General features: G+C 40.5%; 1 protein-coding gene across 2 annotated transcripts in view; it reads right to left on the bottom strand.

Moving 5' to 3' along the window:
* Positions 1-12,566, bottom strand: part of gpr153 (G protein-coupled receptor 153) — a 35,827-nt gene extending 23,261 nt beyond the window's left edge. For both annotated transcript variants that reach the window (XM_085781519.1, XM_085781518.1), the window contains exon 1: positions 12,197-12,566. The gene's annotated coding sequence lies outside the window, so the exon portion shown is untranslated. The remainder of the gene's footprint in view (positions 1-12,196) is intronic.
* Between the last annotated feature and the right edge of the window lie 258 nt (positions 12,567-12,824).

Below are 12,824 nucleotides of genomic sequence, written 5' to 3'. Positions count from 1 at the left end.
TGTTTATGAGCAACTGCAGTTTTCTACCTCTGAGAGCTGCTCAGATATACTGTGAGGAGATTTAAAACATGGATGGTATTTTAACTGGTGACATCTCTGATCTAATGTTTTGAGTTGATGGCCATTAGCGTATCTTATGACCCCACTGATAATTCATAGATTACTTTTGGAGGTTTACAAGCCCATTAATGCCAACACTGACTGTACACAGTCTGCAGAAAGTTACCAGTTTTGTTTGTGCATGTTTACGTTGCAGTTCTTAATCATTCTGACTAAAATTCAATTAAATCAGACAGTGTCCTCAAGCAGCACCTAACCAGGGCAAAGCAGGGGAGAGAAGTCGATTAAAATGCATGGCGCTGTGCTCCACTGCCTTCAAAATGATTTTTGCACAGTGCATATTCAGAGATCAGACACACAAAACGCAGACACAGTTTATTATGTCTACAATATGATAAACTGTGCAAAACAACCCCAAGTACAACACTAGACTGGACTATGAATTAGATCCGGAGAATCTTATTTCATGTCATGAACGTCCAAATGAAATTTGAGTGTCACATTTTAAACTTCAACACATTGCTCTCTTGTGTAAGCTGGCTGGAAAAAATAAAGTCAAGCCCCTGAGACAACTGACATATACAGTGGTCCACAGCAATTAAATAAATCATATTCCAAAATAACATCATCATCACTATTGCACAACAAAAATCCTGTGTCAATATTTGTATAAGCTTTGCATGGCAACTATAGTTATAGTTGGTAAAACAATGTGGAAAAGTGAAAGTGCAAATGTTAATTTAAAGCAGAAGTAAGCGATCCAGTCGTTTTGGCTAACTTCTTGTCAGCAAGTGGAGTTAGCAGTCCCTGCCCTCGTCCCTACGTCACCACATTCACGCGCATCCCTTGGCTGCACACACACTGAGGACCGCCCCTTCATGCCGTTCTCTCTCCTCATTGGATAAAGGTTGTAGGATACAAGGAAAGTTTTCTCCTCGGCTTACAGCAGAGCAGAGTGACTGACAGACCCGTGTTTCGGTCCAAACACTCTATGTAAGTGATTGCTGTCGGAAGATATAACTATTTAAGACTTATATTAACACAAACATTCCGCTTACTTCTGCTTTAAACTTTGGAAATTCGATGCCAGTCAGTCATCATCTTACATTTTTCCTTCATCAGTTTTGACCAGTGACAGTGGTGAGGCAGGTGCCCCATATACAGAGGCTATAGTCCTCGCTGCAGCCGGCCCGTTCGAATCCCCCTGCGGCCCTTTGCTGCGTGTGATTCCTCCTCTCTGTCTCCCCATTACCTGTCTCTCTCTGACTATCCTATCAATTAAATGCATCAAAAAATACTTGGGTATAACCTCTATGACATCACCCACAGATTTCTGAAAAGAACTACTGAAGATCAGAATGAGCTGGTCTTCTACTCCCTCTCAACTCCCAAAAATAGGCAAAGAGGTGGAGCACATGTGAAACTTTAAGCCTTAAAGGTATAATGTGTAGGAATTACCCCCATCTAGCGGTGCGGTTGCATATTGGAACGTATTCTTGATGTTGCATTCACGTGAAATCGGGCAGACGTCAGACAGACAACAGATGCTGCATGTAACAGGATAAACAAGCGTCTATGTAAACAAGCGGTCCGCCAGCATGAGGCAAAACAATACAGGCGTGACAATATGTTGTCATGGTGATGTCGTATTGTTTACCTGACCCACGTTTTGCCGTCTTTCTCTCGTCGAGTTAAATGACATCCGGTTGGTTTGCTGACGGTGTCATTCAGGTGCCTGACTGCACCTGAATGCAACACCAGTGCCTCCGTCCTTCCTCACACTACACAGTGGTGACAGTTTTAACAGGCGCTACCTGGAAAACTTTCTCCCCGAGCCGACAGCTCCCAACCGCTGAGTTTCTGTGGTTACCTACGGTCACGCTGCCACTGAACGTAAAAAATGGCGATGCAACATGGCAGCCAAGGTTCAGTGCACCCACCCCCCCCTTATGTATTTGTAACGACTTGTAACAACTCATTCTAAGGTACGAGAAAGCTTTCATTTGTATGCGGGTGTGATTCGACTTCAGTGAAATATGTACAGTATTTATGAAAGCAATATTTGATTTTTGCCAATAAAAAGCCAAATAAGTTACACAGTGGGGCTTTAAATAAAGAGTGAAAGATATTTAAAAAAATCATCCCCACATACAATTATAAAGAAGGAGAGGACTTGCATTCACACATCTTGAGGCTAAAAGTAGCTCTTAACCTGCTGCTACTTGGCAACAGAGAACATTTGCAATGCTGACAGCTTAGCTCTTCCAGCTGTCTCTAAGCCAATCTATCCACCAACTCTGACCCAACGTCATAGGACAATTCACACGATTTCCTTCAGGTGTTCAACAACTGCTGGGAGCAGCAGGCGACTGCCAGTCTACCTGGCGTAATCAGTGTCATAGACCGAACGTACATAAAAAATTATTGTACCTACAGTACCATGTACCATTGTACATGGAGATGTATTTGTTATCAGGGAAGAAAATCATCCCATTGATGCAGCCTATTTGTAGAGATTTTTGCAAATAAAAGTGGTCAGGGTCTAGGCTGCACATGATTCACGAGCCGGAGAGCGTCCTCAGGCAGCTGATTGAAAGGCGTCATAGTTGGATGGATGTATCTTGATGGGGACAGTGGATCTTCTTACACCTCAACCAAAAGCTGGGACACAGCTACATTACACTGGGTTCAGCTACAGCAGACTACAGCAGACTGGCTAATAGGCTGCTCCAACTGAATGTCAGCTTTTACTATAAAAATTTAATTCTCCTGGGTAGATCTGAACCTACTGATGTATTTCGGAGAATCCACTACTTTTATGAACAGCAAAAAAAGTTTGGGGAAGAGGATGATATCTCCCTTTGGCTTGGCTGTACAATGTCTCTGACAATTGTCTGGCTTATTCTAACACCTCTCGTCCAAGAAGAGAACACACACTGTAAACACTGGCAGTAACAACTTGATTTTGACTTTGACTCAAAGTGACCCCTAAAGGCAAGTTTATTTGTACAGTATAGCACATTGACAAGGTCATTTAATGTGTTTAACTGAACTACAGGAAGCATAAAAATAGAAGTAAAAACACAAAAAACCCAATGAAATATAAAACACTGATTATAAAATAGATTACCGGTATATCTCCTAAAAGTGCACAATTTGAGATTTTTTAAGAGCCCAGTTATGCCATGGAATTTTTTCAGTCCACGATTACTTGAAAATGATGGTTACTTTAAGTAATCACAAACCTAATGTTACACATTATCTGAGCGCTAGCAGTATTAGCTTTAGGGAAGTAGTATTCCTCGTAAGAGTAGCATGTAGGCTACAGTATGAATGATACTATGCAGTATTAGCAGAAATAGTAGCTACGGTTGTCGTAGAAATAATCGTGGTACTGTAGTAAGTTGCAATGGTTTTATTTTAACACTTGAGTGACAGGCTTCCTAACCGTAGTGGAACTAACAGCTAAATCACCCACAATCCCCTGGGCCTCCGAGCCCGATGTGTCCTCTACACAAGGGAAATCAGTACCGACAATTACACACGTGCTTTAAAGACTTGAGCTCTATCATCAAGATAGTGAATGTTAACAGAGGTGCATGGATTCACTGAGGTGTTGATACAAGGATGACGTGTCGTGCATTTTATAATTGCTGTTTTCACTTCTCATATCACACATGAACTGTTAACATCCATCTAGTTTTGGAACAAGGGAAAAATATTCTGTTCTTCAACCATAATAACCATGACACCAAAACATAAAGACTTTGTTCCAAATAATATGGTTATTCTTAAGGATCAATTTAGCCTGAAATATTAATAATGCCTTTGTGTGTAAGAGACTGTGGTGTAGAAGGTGCATTCTTCCAAATGCTTCAGTTCTTAATTAATGTTTTATGGTTTAGGCTTTTCCATTATAGTGAAATAAATTAGTCAGATATACTGCAAGAATAAAACAGAGACAAGAAGGTAAATAAATAAAACTGCTTATAATGATGACAACAGCAGTGTAGATCAGATCTGTATCTTGTATTAGCAGCTAGAGAAACAGCTTTATACGCTGCTTCAATGCAGATTTGTCAGCAGTACCTTTCTCACATCTAGGCACATTGCAAGTCGTATCCTGGATGACAAACTTGTCACTTTCACATTAGTCACATTTTGGGAACAAAGACTTTTCACTCCTCATCTCAAACTATAATCTGCTGAGATACAGGGGGGGAGAGACGGGTGAGCCGAGACAGATTTTGGCAGGCATGAAGAAGGATCCATTCACTAAAACAAAGGCCAAAATGGATAACAGTGTGTCTGAATGAGATCAAACCAGTAATTACACAGAACCCTGTTCCAAGGAACACAGCGATTTTCAAGGCACTTTCTAACCATGCTAATCATCGCAATGTCGGTCAGTGTGTTTGGTTTGGTAGAGAGTAAGAGAAGAGCATAGAAGGGCATTTCTGTCTGTCGATCAACAATACATTTTGTTCCTTTCTATCACACATAGAGCTGATCTCTATAATCACCTCATGGATAAAAACAGAGCTTTTTATGTGCATCTTGGAGAAACATTTAATCTGCAATTTATAATTTCTTGCGTCATTGTAGCGTCACATTATTTGGTCACACGTCACTGGGGGCTGGCTAGTCAGGCTGAACAGTGTTGGACTGTGGTCGTAAAAAAGTTTTTGACCATCACTATTGTTTAAGGACTTTAAGTTACTAATTTCGTTAATTTGATGGTATTTTACTTATTTTTGGAATGTATTATTAAAGGGACAAAGAGGAGTTTTGGAAAAGCGAAGCGTTTTCACACTACATTTATGAGCCTCAGTGCGCACCGTGAAATTCTTTGACCGGTGCCATGACAGACTCATGTTTTCATTCATCAAGAATTAAAGTCAGAGGTTTGAAGACGATCACATACCGTCGTAGTTCCGACCATAAACGGCGATTTGGCGGCGTTATTCTCATGACCCGCCGGGCAGCGTCCGCGAAACCGAAAGTAAGGAAACGCTGGTCAGCTCGCCCAGCATTTCCGCCACCACTAATAATAACAAAATAACGATAGAGACAAAACGATATATTTATTGAAAATGGGCCCATTAAAAAGTGTGGGTAACGTAGATTCATCCACATTAATATGAGACTTTTTTATTGTTGCGGAATTTTTCGTTCGATGGAGAAACTCCTTGTTGTCCCTTTAATATGGAACCAAGTTTGTCATCGTTTTTCGACTGCTTTGGAAAATAAACCTTTTAAAAGAAGTAGGCTACCTACACAGTCGCTTTTTTCTTGTCTTGCTTTAAGTACATACTGTACATTTACAATGATGAGGGCCGTCAAACCCTGTGGGGGGGGGGTTTCCATGATGTTTATTTGTTTATGATGATGATGTGTGGTGGTGGTGGTGGTGGTGACCCACATCTCTCAGCTTCAAATTGGCAGGAGCTGGAGTAGACAAGGGGACTGGACCTCTTCTATAAGCACCCCGCTGACAGGTGTGAGTGTGGGGTCTTATTGCCAGACCAGCCACTCATCCCCGGAGCTGTCGGAGAGGAAAATACTCTGCCCCAGGAGGCAGCACAGCTCTCCCTAGAGCACAACCTCAGTGTTTAATATTACATGTCCAAAGCTCACCCATGACAGGTGCTTCACTTTAAAAATCAAGTTAACTGGTGTGACTTTGTCAGCAGCACCCTGCTTATAAACACTCATGCTAAGGAGCTGACATGAGCTGATGCAGTCCACTGCAGCTTTTGTACAGTGAATGTCAGGAGCAGTTATTCATTTTTACATCATTACTTAAAGAAAATAATACAACATCTGCAGTTACTGCACTGCTGCCTAATTTATAACTATTTAAATTGTAATTCTTCTCTGTTACAATCCTGATTTTTTTTCTAGTTGCAATATATTTCCTTTGTTTAGTTATGATTACTGGACACATGCATACCCTGACATACTTTAAATAAATAAACCTGATGCATGGATTATAATCAGCAACTTTCTGGTTGCACAAATGTGAGAAACACAACTTTAGAGTCAGCGAGCCACAATCCACGGGCTTCAGTACCTACAGTACAGCCTATTTCTATTTGCATGTTACAGGCTTGAACTGTTAAATGTTTGGCCTTCACTGTGCAGAGTGGTACATGTGCAGTTTAACAGGAGGCACTGCAGAAGTAGGAAGGTTCCCCTGGGCTCACCTTCAGTCTGTGCTGAATATGAGTGTCTGTACTGTAACAACTAGTTTTGAAGACAATCTGTATTCAGGCAGTGAGAAAACTTGAAGCCTCCAGTGTAGAAACAGTGAGACATCTCAATGAAAGAGGGGATATCTTGTGTCAAGCTGTTGAACTTTTGAAATGAAAAATTAATATGGTTATGAATATTCAATATTCATACATTATGGGAGAAGCTTTAGATGTAATGTTGAAAATTTTAAACAAGCTACTAGAAGTCACTAAATATTATCCTACACAGAAGTCTTGATGTGATGTGATGTGATATTCTGGCATCGTAAACAGTCACTGTCCTTCACAAGATCTTGTATGTAAATACAGTATAGGAAATATATAGCCTAGTGTGCAGCCCTTACTACTGTACTTATATTGCATATGGCCAGGGAGGAAAATTACCAGGAGTGTTTTCTTGGTTTTAAGATTAAGACCTATAACACAGAGTTATCATTCTAGTTGAATATAAGCATTAATGTGTGTGAAATATAATACAAAACCATGTAACTATTTCACTGTACATTTTCAGTTCAGTTTCAGTGTGTTTACACTGTGTGTCCCACACAGTGCAGGTAAAGAGCTCTCCTTCACCCCATGAAGGATTACAATGACCCTCAGAGGCCAAAACACTATCAATCTCACTCATCTCCAGCGAGCGCTCATTATCTAGTTATCAATGAGAGGCCTGGCGAGGTTCTCCTTGCGTGACAAATGATCAGCTGAACCGGCTTTAACATGCAGTCCAGCAGAAGGGCTGGATACCTCTGACAACGTACCTCTTTAAAACTCAAGAGGCTGTTATTTGTGACCTCTCTAGACCTGTTGTCGTAATGTTTTTACAAATTGTATTCCTGGAAGAAAGGAAAAAGAGGCAACAGTTATGCCTTTGGATTTTTCGGAACTACCCTATAATATTTTATTGGTAGGACTGTTTTGTCAAAACAAAGATAACAGAAACCCATTACAGGAAAACATTTGAAGAAAAATGAATGAAGTAAGAATCTCTGCAGGACTGTTTGTCCTTTCCACAACTATTGGTTGAGAGTCATTACTAGGAGTGCCTTCACCGCTATGACCTAATTAAGCTACTTAACTGTCTGACCATCAATTTCATTATATGCGCCTCATTTTAAAATGCCTGGTTGCAAACCCATCAAAACTAAAAGTGGGCCAAGGCTTAATTAAGATCTATTAAAATTCCTCTTACCACTCACAGTGTGTTTAGTCTGGGCTCTATATCCAAAGGGGGAGGGAAAGTAGACCTGCTCAACTTCCAGCCAAACAAATGGCCTTTACTGAACAGTCAATGTCCCATCCACCATAAATTCAATCTGTTTTTATTTATATGACATCCAGAGGCTTACTGTGTCACCAGTAACTGTCATGTCCTCATCCTCGCTTCATCAGATCAGCTATTGGCTCTTATTGTGTATGTTGCATAGCAACTGCATTAGTCTTGAAGAAAGCATTAACTGAAAAAGCATTTGGATCACAGTAACTGAATGTTTCCCTCATTGCCATAAAAATAAAACACTAATTCAACTTTTACTGCGAGATAGTGACTTTAACTATTCCAAACCATAAAACTGGCACTGCTGTGTTGGTCCAGCACATCATGTCGAGTAGAGCCGGTCATTTCAAGGCAATGTAAGTGAGCAGCTCCAAAAGTATCAGCCAATGGTAATTAAAGGATACTGGCACACTGAATTTCCCTGCATGTCTCATTATTCTCCTGGGTCAGCAGCTTTACCGTAATTACATCATCATTAGGCAATCTGTCTGAGACCGAAGCTGTGTCCAATATCACAGCCCGGTTCGCTCATCCAGTTTCCCCTATAGCCTATAATGTTACCTATTTAATACTCACATTCAATATTTAGTTATAAATGGTCATCACTGACAGGTGTAGTGTCACACAAATGTGAGCTTTATGTGGAAATGCTAAAACACTTAATTAAGCATTCTTTTCATACTGAAAGTATGAACTTTCACGTACATGGTAGATTGGAAATGTAGTGCAGCCAAGTAATTTAAGAGTTGAGTCCACAATCTATGTTGGGTGCCAGTTTCCATTCATATATTATTTTATGTTTTTGAAGTTGCCTTATTCTACATTATGGACATTCCAGTATGAGGATTTAAATTTAATTGTCAACCTCAACCACATCATGTTACAGGTGTAAGGCGGCTGTGATTAATTGCCATAATGGACAACTATCAAAATACGTAAATATTATAAGTGGACAAATTATTTTGCCTGTTGTTGGCTTGTTACTTTAACTACTACAGGTACACAGTGCACACTCACTCATGCACACACATTGTTGAACAACAGAGCAGAGAAGTTGTGACACAGAAGAAAATTTAAGATTACTGGAGTGGACAACAACCATCACTGAATATTAGTGTAAGAGAAAAACTAAAAAGGTCAAAAACAACTAAATCAAACAACCTGTTCTACAGTCTACAAACAGAAAAGTGATATTTGCATCTACACAACAACATTTCAGTGGTTGAGCTAACTGTCAAGAAAAATGAAAGCAAACTGGAAGCAACAAAAGGAAAGTTGTCTGTGTGAGTCAGTTCATCACTAATCATTAGCTAATTCTTTCAAGAAATGATTGTCTAAAAACAACTAAATTGTTTAGTAATGATACAGAACAAGTAATCTTCAGAGCTCGACCAATAAGGCAATAGATTTAATTAAAGATAAAATCCCAACAATACCCACCCTCACAGTTGATTAAAGGCTGAATGAGGGAGCATGAGTAAGTCTTGTTTAACCAATGTTATTTTGTGACACGTGTCGGTTTATTGGTAGACAGCGGTTTTAAATACCTTTTTTTCCTTGTAACTGACAAACACGCGCTTAGCCAATAGTTTGTCTTCTGCTGCCTTTGCCTTTACACTGGATAAGTGTTGAGAAAATGTTTAGGCCAGTGGACTGTGTCAGTGTGGTTTTTCAAACATTGGTGAATGAACTAACAACATACATTTCATACAGTGTATAACAACCTTCCCCTGTGAGTAACTGTGCCATCAGACAGCAAATATGCTTTCATTTCAGGACTGAAACAACAACAATAACATGTTGTTGCCACGCGCCGCTTCCGTTTAATCACAGCATTTCACTAATGCACAGCATGGAGGCGTGGTCAGCTGGCAGCCTGCTCTCTAATCAGAGGACGTAGATTCAGGCTCCTGAGTCAGCCATGCTCCACTTAAGTCTCTAAACGAAACCAGTGACAGTCTCTATCATCACTATCAGATCCAGTCATCGCAAAATAGAAAGCTCTAGAGGTGCTCTATGACCTTGACCACTGACATTCCTGTCAAGAGAGGTAAGCTAAGTCAGTTTCTCTATTGATTCAGTATCCTCCGCCTGTAGGTTCCACATTAAACCAACAAACTAAACGCAATGCAACCTCCTTGATCAATAGGGTCACTACTGAAACCCAATGCTTTGTGAGAATGAAACTAATCGTTTCCCTCGAATCAGGGCCAATATAAGCCTATTTAAATTCTGTTTATTGTCTCCTAAAAGGAGGAAATGTCCATGGATTCACAAATGTGGGAAAGCATCAGTCAATGAATCCAGTGATGATTAGCAGATGTTGCCACATGGCTGTCATACCCTAAAAATCAAGCCCATGTCACACTGATGCAGCGTGATCTTGAATATTTAATGGCATAAGCATCAATTGATTAAATACCCAGTAATTTAATTATCCTTAGACGTACTCTGAGGAAATCTAAAACTTCGGCTCTAATTGGCTTTTACAGTGCACTGCAGTTAAATGGAGTCTGCTCCACAGTAAACATAAAGAGGAAAACCTTACACCTAAAGCTCATTAGAGCAACTTCCAAAGTAAATGTAATTTGCTGATCAGTTCAAAATCTAAAAGTTCACAAACACTTCATTTGACCCAGGATGTATCCATTTTGTTGGGCCTGTGAGGATGTATTGGTGGTATACCAATACTGCAAACTAGTAGCCTATAAACCTAACATTGTTTTTCATCAAAAACTGAGCACAGTCATTAGAGAGCAGCCAGCTTGCAGTAGATATGCCCTATCCTCTGTGATTTCCATAGCTCCCTGCCTGCACTTGGTTGTCCTGTCACACAAAGCTACAGTAAATACCTAAAATTACCAGCTGTGTCAGGAGGGTGCTTAACCACAAATTTGCAAATGAGGTAAAAGATATTAAAGGGTCACAACCCAGGATCCAAAATGCTGTTTGATATTCCTGAAGCACATTTAAGCACTTGACTTGGCTGAGCCACCAGTCAGAGAGAGTTTACAGAGAGTAAGTAGTTGAATTTTCCATCACAACTGGAACCCTACGGGCTCTCTTCCTGTTTATGTTAAGCTACCTCTGACTATGACTGTATTGGGCACCATATGGCAGAGGGTTTACAGTTTGCCTCAGAAACATACATGCATGTTAAGGTGGTGGAACGATGCCATAAACTAAAACAGAAACACAAAATTGATTATTAAATTCAAACTGGTACAAGGGACTAAATATTTTTAATTGGCTCAAATGAGATATGATCATATAACGCTGTTTGAAGGAAGGCAGACTCTTTTCAGTGTGTTGTGGGAATAACAGAGCAGTGTGAACACGGGCTAATGCGGTCACAAAACGACAGAGCCAAACGTGTGACGAACAAAATGTCACATATGCCCCGTGAAACTCTGAGGTCTAGTGAGGCTTTGTGTTGTAGCACAAAACTGTCACATGTAATGCCATGGATCATCCTCCACGGCCGCCCTTTGACTTGTGGCTACATACAAAATCACTTTCTCCTCTATTTCTGCTGTTTCCACTACAGGCTATTATTTTCTACTGGGGACACCTGCTTAATGAACATCTAAAATAAGGCAAAGCTGAGTCTGTCTCCTCATTCTTCATTTTTTACATTCCTGGGATAAATGATGTTGACAGTGGAGCATGTGGCTATGACACACAGCAGAGATATTTTCTAAATGCTATGGCATAACGGTATCTTATTTCCTTTTGAGTAAAGTCACAAGCTCACATCAAAATTTCAGGACAATGAGTAAAATGTCTGAAAATCATTAGGCTATGATTACTTGGTACATAAATGCATACTGAATTTATTTGGCCTGCTTCTACAATAAATGTACACCTACTGTGTTCAGTCCACCAATATAGTCTAAAAACCATTAACAACATTGAGTGTTTGATGCTACAATATAAAGTTTTTTTGTTTTTTACTATTTTCCTCTTAATATTCAGTAACTCAAGTGAGCATTGTACATGCCACATTAAGAGGCTATAGGCCCACTATTTCATTTATCTTCTCTTTATCTTCTAATCTGCTTGATGAATTTTGTGATTATAGGATACGACATTAGTAATGTCAAAGCAGCCTCTATCACTATTTCCTGTTACTGGCTGTTTTTTCTTTCTGTCACCAACAGTGTTAACTCAGTGTCTAATCTCGGTCATATCTAGTAATCCCGCCTCTACCAGCTCTGTGTAATTACCATTCTTAATCCAGTGCACGGATTTAATGTAAAAGACTCCTCACTCAGTTAAATTAATGTGTAACCCAGGTCACACTGTGCAGGCTGAGACTAATGTAAAGTTTCACTTCAGTCGCCTTGCATTGCAGTCTGGTTAATGAAGCAATAATCTGAGTAGGCTACCGTAGCCTAGGTCATTTTTACAGGAATGCTACACGTTAATGCAAATGTTTAACATTTACACACTTCTTCTCCCTGTGGTCGTTTTGAGCTGCTCGTCCTGTTGGACAGGACAGGACAGGACAGGACATCACCTGTCTCCTCGTTTTCCTCCACTTGTTCCATCGAGTTAATCACCAGTGATTGTGAAACATTGTGAACATCAGCTGTGAGACTTATTTTACCTTTCCACGAGACGTGCAGGCTCTCTAATATCGACTCGTTGTTCCAGGAAGAGAGATGATGAAGAAAAGAAAAAACCTCCACTGTGGCTGAAGTCACATCAGTTGAGCTCCGTTAAAGTGGCTTCCTGTGGTTATTTACATCCCCCAAAAACTGAACAGCGGCAGGAAGAGTCGACAGCATCAAGTTAAAGCAATGACCTGCGAAATGTAGGATGAGCACATCACCACAGCTGTCCTACTCCCATGTATCGTGTTGCCCTCTCTTTGTCTCATTAACGAGAGGAAGAGGAGGGAAAAAATAACAAATTATCGACGAGTTTTCACCTTCTTGAGCACGCGGCGAGCGGTGGTGCGCTGAAACCACGAGGATTTCGGGGGGGAAAGACGAAAATCTTCTCCCTTATTTTCCGACACTGGCGAAGCGAGCGACGGATGAAGGCATGACTGCTGCGCGCTCCCGACAGCTCAGGCTCGTTCGCGGGTCAGGCTCTCCGTGGCCGTGGGAGTGAACCGCAATAAGAAATAATTCATGGAAAAGAGGTCGGCATTTCGACAGAGCGAGAGCTGCTCCTGCATGTTGCACGTTTGCTCATGAACGGGAAGACACGGGCTGCTTTCATCAAAGGGC

This window comes from Trachurus japonicus, chromosome 7 (genome assembly GCF_045865225.1).
Source record: "Trachurus japonicus isolate A0001 chromosome 7, Traja_1.0".
Taxonomy (NCBI): Eukaryota; Metazoa; Chordata; class Actinopteri; order Carangiformes; family Carangidae; genus Trachurus; species Trachurus japonicus.
This window is presented reverse-complemented; position numbering and strand designations above follow the sequence as displayed.